Source organism: Triticum urartu, chromosome 7A (genome assembly GCF_056163025.1).
Source record: "Triticum urartu cultivar PI428250 chromosome 7A, HENAU_Tu73, whole genome shotgun sequence".
Taxonomy (NCBI): Eukaryota; Viridiplantae; Streptophyta; class Magnoliopsida; order Poales; family Poaceae; genus Triticum; species Triticum urartu.
The window spans coordinates 616,546,818-616,558,995 of record NC_141879.1 but is presented as its reverse complement, the minus strand read 5'-3'; the positions used below and the strand labels follow the sequence as shown (position 1 = coordinate 616,558,995).

Below are 12,178 nucleotides of genomic sequence, written 5' to 3'. Positions count from 1 at the left end.
TTATATATGGGAGTATGAAATTCCATCAATAAATTCTTGAAGATCCAGAACTAAATTTTCGATAACCCAAGCATGATGAAGGTGATTACTGCCTTCATGCAAGCCTTACACCCAGAAGAAGTGAACCAGGCCCTAAAATTGTAATCTTCCAAAGACAACCGAAAAACTATACCATGTCATGTAAGAGTACATCTAAGGAGAAGACAATGACATGGGAAAAGGCGACACGTGGACCGCTGAGAGACAATGTGCCTCCTTGACTAAGGATCTGTATGAAAACAATTCAAGGTTGATACTATACATACTCCATGGATCGGAAGCTCGTGGCTATCAATAACTTACCCCGCGAAGTCCACGATCCTCGCGAGCCAAATAGGACACCCCAGAGCCACGCGAGAAGATGGTGCTCCTTCCACAAGTCCATGTTCCATTGAACAAATGAATGTCGAGATCAAGCCCAACAAGTGTCCACCGTGCCCCGGTAACAAGATAAAACAGTAATATGTACTAGTAAACCTAGCCTCAGAAACACATGGGGACAATCCTGCCAATGGTTTTATTATTTAGCCTCGCATGAAGCACATTAGTAGTTTAAGCCCACTAGCTCCGCCTTCGAGCGCCGCACCTGTGCCGCCTATGCAGCCCAACCCCGTTGCGGCGGCGTCTCAGGCGGACACTTCCGAGCTGGGTCGTGTAGCAAAGAAAGCAAATTTGTGGTGTTATAAGTGCAGGAATGATGATCATCTCTCAAAAGATTGCACCATTACGCACTACTGTTATATTTGTAATAACTATAAGCACCCTCTGCATCGTTGTTCTGTGTTGAAGCAGCCGAAGCCAATGGCATCTTTCGGGGTGTTGGTCTTAATGAGGCTATGTTTGTGCACCTGCCGGACTCGGTTTTCAGGGAACACCTTGCACCACCATCCTCACCGACTGGTCTGGTAAAGATATCTAGAGGTTCGGTCACAGCTGCTGTTGTGGAGACTGAGATTGCAAAAATTTCTTCGGTCCTAACTCCTTGGAAGTGGGAGGCCGTTCCCCATGGCAATGATGCATTCCTGGTTGCTTTCCCATCTATGGAGGTTCTAGAGAGAGTTGCTGCTTTTGAGTTCAAAGTCAAGTCTCATGATGTGGTAATTGCTATCAGTGAATGGAAATCAGAATCAGATGTCAGACCATCTTATAATCCGCTAAAGCCAGTTTGGGTACATGTAACTAGTGTTTCACCGCCACTTCGTCACTTTCTTGGTTTGTGGGCAGTGGGATCCGTCATCGGTGTTACTCAGGATGTTGACTTGGTATGCTTGCACCGTCGTGGCATTGTGCGCATCCAGGTGGCGGTTCTGAATTTAAACATGTTTAAAAAAGAAGATGGTGCAGGTCTTGCCTCGGTCTCGGCTGGGGTTTATGTCAAGCTTAATGGGTACAATCTTCGGTTCGTGCTTGAGGAGGACGATTTCATACCCGAAGATGATTTCATCCCTCGCATTTGGCAGCACGATGATGACGGTCCAGACCACGGGGCTAACCGAGATGATGTTTTGCCTGATCAAGATGCGAACAAAAATGGGAAAAATTCTGAAAGGGGTGTTGCTCAGTCCAATACGTCATCTGCTGGGACCATTCCAATGGAGACTGATAATCGCTTTGTGAACGCATCGGACGCTCCTTCGCAGACTGATGCAGGAGCTGACCTCGATGTGGACACCACCGTGGCGGCTGGTACTGGAGTTGACCAACAGTGAGATACTACATCCATTACAGGAAATGAAGCACTCTTGCTGCTTGATGCGGCTGCACACCCAGGTGTGGCTGCATGTGTGCATGCGCACAGTGGCCTGCATGCAGTGCTGCGGGCTATGGTTGAGGGCGCACCGTCAGTAGTGCAGCCAGCCGGTGCTGCATCTTCTGCGCTCGTGCAGCCGGTCATGGGTACGGGCGCACCGCCAGCAGGGCATGTTGACGATCCTGCTCCGGTCCGCGCGCAAGGTTCCAAGTTGTCACCCGTGGATGCTTCTTCAGCTCCTGCTCCGGTTGTCGTGGTTCCTCTCGGTCCATTAGCGGATTGTCCGAGTGGCTCGGCCCCGGCACCGGTGGCGATCGTGCCGGTGGGACCTGCGGCACGTCCCTCTTCACCGACCTTAGGGATAGATTGGAGCCCGCCGATTTTGCAGCAACCAACACCAACGGCTCGACCGAAGACATACTATGTCTGGAGGGCTGGCTTCGCCGCTTCGGCGTAGTAACTGTCACGCCGTCTCCGCGGACGGTTCCTCTTCAACAGATGAACATTCACTAGCTAAGGCAATGCGATGACAAGCCTCGAGGAATTTGGACTCCACGCTGGGTACCTCACCCGCTAAATCTTTTCTTTCATTTTCGGATACTTGTATTTCCTGTAGCCTTAAAAATATTGGTATATCCATGGGAAAGAATGACAATGAAATTAATCTTTCGGTTGGAGCACTTAAACATATGGAGATTGACCGTTTAAAGGTTTCTCCAAAGTGTAATAGTGCCCTACCTAACCCCGAAACCGAGGATGAGGATGAAGCGGATGCCAAATATGATGATTCGCTTGTCTCCCACTTGGTTGGTGAGGTTACCGAGGTTGGTTTGGATGACGCAAGACCCGGATCCATGTTCTGTGACTTCACAGCGTCTTTGCGAAAATCTAAATCGCATTCCCCTAAAAAGAAACAAAAATAGCCCAAGAAGGTGAAATGTTCAACACCGACCCGAGTTTCCACATGAGAGGCATGTTTTGGAATAGCAGATGTCTCTCAGACTTGGCTAAATATAAACACGTCGGTGATTGTGTGCGAGAACATGGGTTGGATTTTGTGGCAATTTCGGAGGCTGGTAAATGTGACTTCCGCCCGCATGTCCTTGATCACCTATCAGGTGGTTTCGACTACACGTGCCATAGTCTGCAAGCTCGTAGAAGGTCTGGAGGAATCCTTCTTGGGATACAGACCACCACCATGGACTTGTTGGCTTTTTCGACTGGTGAATTTCATATGAAATTTCACTTACGAAACAGAGCTGATAATTTTACATGGAGCCTGGTCGCAATCTATGGGGCTGCCCAAGATGAGCATAAATCGGCTTTCCTTCGTGAATTGGTGAACCTGGCTAAGGATAAACCATATCCAATGCTTATTGGAGGGGACTTTAATATCCTTACGTATCAGCAAGAGAAAAATAATGACCGCTTCGACACTCATTGGCCTTTCATATTCAATGCTGTGATAGACAGTTTGAATCTTCGGGAGGCCAGTATGTCGGGGCGGTAGTTCACCTGGGCTAATAACCGATCTGTGCCGACATACGAGAAACTCGATAGGGTACTCATGGATACCGAATGGGAACTAAAATTTCCTATGGTAACCATGCGAGCCCTAGAGCTTATCGAGACGTTATCAGATCATGCACCCATAATTCTGGATTCTAACTCTACGAAGCCAAACATCTGTCGCCCTTTCAAATTTGAATTGGGATGGCTGCATCGGGATGGATTTGTAGACATAATCAAGAATGTTTGGGAGAAGCCCGCTGTTGGTCGTACGCCTATTCTGAGATGGAACTTTAAAATAAGGGCCATGAGGAAACACCTCACTGGATGGGCGAAACACATCAACGGGATATATAAAAAAGAAAAACAAAGACTCTCTACCATTATTGACGACCTCGACAAAATTGCAGAGACGCGCACCTTATCTCAACAAGAGATTGAGCTGAAAAATCAATCTAACGAGAAGGGTGCACATCTTTTGCGAGAAGAGGAGATCAAATACTACCAGAGATCCAAAGCTGACTTCATCTTGATGGGTGATAGTAATACAAAATACTTCCAATTGATCGCCAATGGGCGGCATAGGAAAAAATGTATTTACAGTCTTCAACAAGATGAGGGGCAGATCGAAGGACATGAGGAGATCAAGAAGTATATCACCAAATACTACAAATCTCTATTTGGAGCGTCAGTTGAAGGGAACTTCACCCTTTACGAGATCCGAATGGATGATATTCCACAAGTCACGGCAGAAGAAAATGATATCCTAACGGCACCATTCTCGGAAGAGGAGGTGAGAGCGGCGGTGTTCCAAATGGAACATAACAAAGCTCCAGGGCCAGATGGTTTCCCCCGCAGAATTCTATCAGAATTTTTGGGATATCATCAAGACCGACCTTTTGGATTTGTTCAATTGTCTTCATGCCGACCGACTAGACCTATTTAGACTTAATTTTGGTGAAATTGTCTTGTTTCCCAAGATTAAGGAGGCCGAACGGATCCAACAGTTCAGACCCATATGCCTCCTTAATGTTAGCTTCAAGATTTTCACCAAAGTGGCCACAAATAGGTTAAACTTGGTAGCTGATCATGTTGTTCGGCCATCTCAAACGGCGTTCATGCAAGGAAGGAATATACTCGATGGCGTAGTAATTTTGCATGAGACCGTTCATGAGATGCACCGGAAAAACATGAGTGGAGTAATATTCAAAATTGACTTTGAAAAAGCCTATGACAAGGTCAAATGGTCTTTCCTCCAACAAGCCCTAAGAATGAAAGGTTTCTCCGATAAATGGCGTCAGTGGATCCAAAATTTTGTAACTGGAGGTAGTGTGGCCATCAAAGTCAATGATGATGTAGGCCCTTACTTCCAGACAAAAAAAGGACTACGGCAAGGTGACTCCATGTCTCCAATGTTATTTAACATTGTTGCAGACATGTTGGCTATTCTGATTGAGCGTGCTAAGCAGGACGGTCAGATAGAAGGAGTAGTGCCACATCTTGTGGATGGTGGCCTCTCTATTCTGCGATACGCCGATGACACAATTCTTTTTATGGAACATGACCTAGACAAGGCTCGAAACCTAAAACTCTTGCTCTCAGCGTTTGAGCAAATGTCGGGTCTCAAAATTAACTTCCATAAAAGTGAACTTTTCTGCTTTGGAGAAGCCGTTGAGGCGGCTGCCGATTATGCTGACCTCTTTGGTTGCGCACATGGCCAATTTGCGATTAAATATTTGAGAATACCGATCCACTATCGGCGTCTCACCATTGCGGAGTGGAAGCATGTAGAGGAGCATCTAGAGAAATGATTGAGCAGTTGGAAAGGCAAGCTGCTCTCAGTTGGAGGACGGTTGGTTTTGATTAACTCCGTTCTCACAAATATGGTTCTCTATATGCTTTCTTTCTTCCAACTCCCAAAAGGGGTCCTGCAAAGATTGGATTATTTTAGATCCAGATTTTTTTGGCAAGGAGATGGAGAAAAGAAAAAATACCAGTTGGCCAAATGGAGCATAGTTTGTAGGCCAAAAGACCAAGGCAGCCTTGGAATTCATGACCTACAGGTCAAGAATGAGGCCTTGCTCAGGTAATGGTTGTTCAAACTTCTTACTGAGGATGGTGTTTGGCAAACCATGTTGCGCAACAAGTATCTAGGCCAAAAGGTGGTGTCCCAGGCATATAGGAAACCTGGTGACTCGCACTTTTGGGCTGGCCTAATTGCGACAAAGAAACATCTCTTTCGCTTTGGGTCTTTCGCGATAAAAGACGGGTCGGAGACTCAATTCTGGGAGACATCTGGCTAGGCAATGCCAGTCTCAGAGAACAATATCCAGCCTTATATAACATTGCTCGCGATAAGCACAACACTATTGCGCACGTGCTCAGTTCATCCCCGCCGAACATTTCGTTTAGGTGGGATTTGATTGGCCCCAGACTTCTGTCATGGCATAATCTTTTGTCCCGATTGGATTCGATTAACTTGACACAAGGTCGGGATGTGTTTAGCTGGAACCTTACTACATCAGGATCTTTTACAGTAGACTCTATGTACCATGCGCTCACACATTCTGAGGTACAAGTGAGTAATAACAAGAAAATTTAGAAGTCCAAGATTCCACTAAAAGTGAAAATTTTCATGTGGTATCTTCGTAAGGGAGTTGTGTTGACCAAAGACAACCTCGCACGACGCAACTGGCCAGGGAGTAAGAAGTGTTGTTTTTGTACTCATGACGAGACAATCAAACACCTCTTTTTCCAATGCAAGTTTGCACGTTCTACGTGGTCAATCATCCAAATAGCGTCAAATTTATATCCACCCACAAGTGTTGCCAATATATTTGGTCACTGGTTGGACGGTATTCCAAATAGATTTAAAGCGCTTATAAGGGTGGGAGCGTACGCCTTAATTTGGTCGCTCTGGCTATATAGAAACGATTTGGTTTTTAATGAAAAAATGATTCTCCTCTGCAGGTTATTTTCCGTTGTACGCACTCGCTTCATACGTGGTCTATGCTACAAAGATCGGAGCACCAATCGTTATTCAAGACGGTGTGTACGCGGTTGGAGCAGGTGGCTACGGAGGTTTTTTCCCAACATGGGTGGCAGCATAACCTCCGGATCGATCCACCACCACCTTCGACATAGGCATAGTGTCGGTCTATAGGACTTTACTGTTGCTGATATGCCTGTTCATATTTCTTGTTTTTTGTCAGACTTTTGGATTTGGCTGTGTGCATCTTAGTTATGCAGAGGCCGGGTGTTACTCATAATGTTTTGTATCCCCTTGATGCTACATTCTGAGATAATAAAATTGCCCTTTATCGAAAAAAAGCTCAGTCAAAGAGAACATACCGACGACAACCTCATAAATACGTCTTGAAGTACACTGCTACAGAAAATATGCGATTTAAACACTAAATTTACCCAGCTCACAGTGACCCTGTATCATTCACTTTTGTACTCACAAAATCACAAGTATTGTATAAATGTTATATGACAAATGAAGTATATCTCAAATTTAGCTCAGATAAACACACCATAAATCCTTCCAGCAAAAGGAAACTATAGTACAAATACTCAAGACGGAGGTGGACGGTAGATTAATTTACGCAAGCCACCATATAACAATCTTCTTCTTCTGTCATCTTTCTTCACGTTAACTTATTCATTGATGGACAAAAGGGATACACATACCCATGACAGTTCAAAAGCAAACACTAACACATCCACACAAAGAAAAGGAAAAAATGATGACCAGAATATAAATGAAATACTCCCCATCTCATGCTTCTTTGTGAATTCATTCACTCCATGCTAGTGAAACTTTGGATGAGAGAGAATTCTATACATCGTCAAGCTTGCACAGCTTTAGCGATTTTGTATGCTGCGGCAGAAGCAACGGCACCGATAAAAGTAGTCTGGAGAGCACTGGAGAGTGGGCGGCTTCCAGTGAAGCGGCCTTTGACATAGCCAAAAAAGAAGATCGCAGCAAGCGTGACCACAACCGATGTGAGCATTGCATCGTGAGCAGTGGGAATGAGCATGTAGGGAACGAGGGGGCCCAGCCCGCCAACAACGTAGGACAGTGCTATCGCCAGAACGCTCTACACGGCTCTTCTAGGGTCTGGCTTCTCGAGTCCCAGCTCAAACTTCAATTAAATAATTATGACCAACTTAACATAATTTCTTTAGTGTGAAAGACACATCTTGTCACACATGTCATGTCAAAAAAGACGACGTACCTCATCATGAACTTGAGCCAGGCTTGCGGCTTCCTAGGCAGGCACATCACCACAGGGCCATACTCTTGGGCTTCGAGTCCATATTGCGACATGATCTCTCCGACCTTAGCAGCCTCTGGACATGGTTCGTAATTGTAAGAATGAAAATCCGAACCCGATAGGTCAAATTCCGCAATGCACGCATAAATATGTACATATGTAGGTGCATGCACTTTTTTATGAACTAACTAATGTAGAAAAAAAATATGTCCAATCTTTTTCGTCACAAAAGACATTCTCAAATTACCGATTTCAGGGACCGCAGTGATCTCCTCTTGCCCCCTTCTTAACTCCTGCTCATAATGGTCTACTTCGCTCTTAGCCGCCAGGTACCTATACAGCAACGTATCCCAAAGATGCAAATAGATGATGAGAGGTTAAGCCAAAACAGTAGTCTTGAATGCGCATCTCGTTCAAGATGCTCTCCAACTACCTTATTAAAGGAAAAATGTAGTGGAAAACCCGACAATATAAATATAACAAGAAATCCAAATTGTGATAATTCAAGACGTCAACCAAACAATGTAATTGTACATCAACTCTCTTATCCAAGTGAATTAGATTCATTTCCAGATGCTCTCCAACTTAACCCTAATAAGGGAAAAAATAATATATTTAGTTTTAACCGCTCAATGGTAAAAGGCATCCATGTATGTGAGAGGCGAAACGGTAGCACCCCCCCCCCCCCCCCCCCCAAGATGAACACTATAATATTCCATGTTTTTCAGAATTAGACATATAAATGTTCAGGTACCATGCGTGATTGTAAATTACACATGAAGATGATGGTCCCCCCCCCCCCCCCCCAAAGAAATTTTTTGTGGTATAAAAAAATGAAAATATTCTAGCAATAGAGATGTGAAGTTTATAAAGGGTAAAAACTGATTATTTCTCAACAAAATTTTCGAAGTACAACTTAAACATTTGCATGTTTGCGTGTTTTACAGAATAATTTGACATTTCATAAATTTATTCCCGGCTGAGTAAGCTATCCTGTGCGGTTTTTGAATTTCTTCCGTTGTATACATCACAATACATACATTTTACATTCTTAAAGATCATTATCTTAATACCATGTGTATGCAATAAGTATATTTATGTCTTAGAATAGGCATATCCAAACTTACGAACTTACGAACGCTCTTATATTTCTTTACGGAGGGAGTACCAATTTAAAGTTGTACTTAGTGCCTACAACAAGCATATTTGTTGTAGCACATATATTAGAAATTGGGATAAATTGGCAAGGAAGTAATTGTACTTGCCACCTCTCCTCCCAATCCAATGGATCACAAATGGTTGCAGCATGATAAATGCTTGATCATTCCCTATTATATCCACCCCCACCCCCGTTCCCATAACAAAAGCTTTAAACTGACACTGTTTCAGAAAATGGAAGCTTAATTTATTAACCCGGGTCTAAGCAGCAATAATACACAAGGCCAAAATATAACAAAGATAAATGGGATAAGAGAAACATCATGTTACATATAGCATTTTTGTTCATAACCTACAACTATCAATATTCCTGCACCAGAAGTCTATGAGCCAATAAGCCCCCCCCCCCCCCCCCAACATTCACTATAAATTGAACAACAAAGGCCGTAGCCCATCATATATATCGATGACTAATAATAACCTCTTGTATCGTCAGCATTTCTTTCTGTTTTCCATTAGTTGTAGTTAATGTTTAAGGATCTTTTAAGATGCTTCAGACTACCCCCTAGATGGTAAGATTAGTATTTAATCCCAGCCATCCATCGAGCAAGGTTGGTTGTACCAAATTTTCACTTATGGCAAGTTATTTTCTGACCCCACAGGATTCCCATCTGTACTAATGAAGAAAACCTATATATTTATCGTCTTCACACCAAATACTAATGCCACAGCAACGAATATGCATCACTTGTATAGTATTGCACATACACCATTTTGTTGAGGAAGACATTAATGCATAACATTGAGAGTGAGAGAAAGTGTATGTCGAAAATCATCCGGCTAAATAAAGCGAGTCGACGGAACTTTTGTCATTCACATTTAAATTCAATCGAAACTCATCCGGCTTGTGGGATAGCTGAATGGGTTTCAGACGTGCAAACATCTCATTTTGTGGAACAAATCATGGAGCTAGCAAATCCCTCGAAAAAAATGTCAGGATCAGCTTCGTATTTTTGGGATGGTCCGTGTGTTATTTTTTCAGATCAACGGCCTGATCGCACAATGATTAATTAACCAGTTAACATTTCGATTATTTGTCCTTGCATGCGATACACCATGTGTTCTACTACTATCTGCACCGGGATGCATGTCCTGTTTATGTGTCATTGTGTGCACACCCTCGATATGTTTCAGCAAGTTGTGTGTGACGGATCAATACATTTATATATACACTGACAGTCTGTTTATTTCCCATAGTCCAGCAACTAAACTTGCAGTGTTTCAATTGCTTATTTAATTTATATTTTTTTCTATTCAATTAGCATGTTTGTGCATCCGGATGTGCACAGGCTGCAAAAGATTCTTTCGTCTATTATCTAAATGAAAGTTGATTTGACAGTTAAGATCAAGTGAGCCAACAATATCGACATCCCTAATCTATAGTCACTCATCAAAGTAATGTTTGCAGTCGGATCCCAAAACCAGAACGGTCACGCGGGAAAATGACAAATCGTGCGCGGCATTCCCATCTGCATCCACCATCAAAATTGCTAGCAAAACCGTACAGATAATCATAACATTGTTAAGTGAGACAGCCCCATGCATGATAGATGATTGATTAAATTCCTACCACTCGCGTGCACCATGAATCATGCTGTGCCAGGGGTGGATAGAAAGCTCGAGGCTCGAGGCCCGGGCCATGGCTCGGATGGCGAACTAGCCGAGCCCAATCCCTCTGACTAGTTTGTGAAGCTCGAAAGATCTTTGGAATCCTTGCACATCAAATTTTGGCATGACCTCTGATAAGAAAACAATTCACAATGATGTATAGGCATGTCATCACTCCATAAAATATCGTATCAGGTTTCACTAATAACATTAATTCATAGTCTCATACATCATACTGCAACACTAATCCATCCACATGCACTTAGTCCAACAATTCCATTAGGGAGATTTGTTTGAACATGTGTGATGCCTGAGCCCTGGGATGTGCTGCACACCCCAAAATATACGAATACTACTCCAATAAAGTCATGAAACAGTTTGATCCCGTGATGGCACGCACTAACACTAAGAAACTGAAATCATTTTGTGTACCGAATGCTATGCAGGAGGCATGTCGTCGACCACCGTGCAATTGCTCACCACCTTGTCCATTCTGCTGGCCTAGACCGGGGATTTCCCAAGGGAAGTTTGTCTAGACAAGGCTCGAAACCTAAAACTCTTGCTCTCAGCGTTTGAACAAATGTCGGGTCTCAAAATAACTTCCATAAAAGTGAACTTTTCTGCTTTGGAGAAGCCGTTGAGGCGGCTGCCGATTATGCTGAGCTCTTTGGTTGCGCACATGGCCAATTCCCGATTAAATATTTGGGAATACTGATCCACTATCGACGTCTCACCATTGCGGAGTGGAAGCATGTAGAGGAGTGTCTAGAGAAAGATTGAGCAGTTGGATAGGCAAGCTGCTCTCAGTTGGAGGACGGTTGGTTTTGATTAACTCCGTTCTCACAAATATGGTTCTCTATATGCTTTCTTTCTCCCAACTCCCAAAAGCGGTCCTGCAAAGATTGGATTATTTTAGATCCAGATTTTTTTGGCAAGGAGATGGAGAAAAGAAAAAATACCGGTTGGCCAAATGGAGCATGGTTTGTAGGCCAAAAGACCAAGGCGGCCTTGGAATTCATGACCTACAGGTCAAGAATGAGGCATTTCTCAGTAAATGGTTGTTCAAACTTCTTACTGAGGATGGTGTTTGGCAAACCATGTTGCGCAACAAGTATCTAGGCCAAAAGGCGGTGTCCCAGGCATATTGGAAACCTGGTGACTCGCACTTTTGGGCTGACCTAATGGCGGCAAAGAAACATCTCTTTCGCTTTGGGTCTTTCCCGATAAAAGATGGGTCGGAGATTCGATTATGGGAAGACATCTGGCTAGGCAATGCCAGTCTCAGAGAACAATATCCAGCCTTATATAACATTGCTCGCGATAAGAACAACACTATTGCGCACGTGCTCAGTTCATCCCTGCCGAACATTTCGTTTAGGCGGGATTTGATTGGCCCCAGACTTCTGTCATGGCATAATATTTTGTCCCGGTTGGATTCGATTAACTTGACACAAGGTCGGGATGTGTTTCGCTAAAACCTTACTACATCAGGATATTTTACAGTAGACTCTATGTACCATGCGCTCACACATTCTGAGGTACCAGTGAGTAATAACAAGAAAATTTGGAAGTCCAAGATTCCACTAAAAGTGAAAATTTTCATGTGGTATCTTCGTAAGGGAGTTGTGTTGACCAAAGACAACCTCGCACGAGGAACTGGCCAGAGAGTAAGAAGTGTTGTTTTTGTACTCATGATGAGACAATCAAACACCTCTTTTTCAATGCAAGTTTGCACGTTCTACGTGGTCAATCATCCAAATAGCGTCAAATTTAT

At 43.6% G+C, this 12,178-nt stretch overlaps 2 pseudogenes; one reads left to right on the top strand and one right to left on the bottom strand.

Annotated features, from left to right (window-relative positions):
* Positions 1 to 875: 875 nt before the first annotated feature.
* LOC147960714 (uncharacterized) lies at positions 876 to 5,601 on the top strand (annotated as a pseudogene).
* A 1,548-nt stretch (positions 5,602 to 7,149) lies between these two features.
* Positions 7,150 to 10,437, bottom strand: LOC147960713 (vacuolar iron transporter 1-like; annotated as a pseudogene).
* Between the last annotated feature and the right edge of the window lie 1,741 nt (positions 10,438 to 12,178).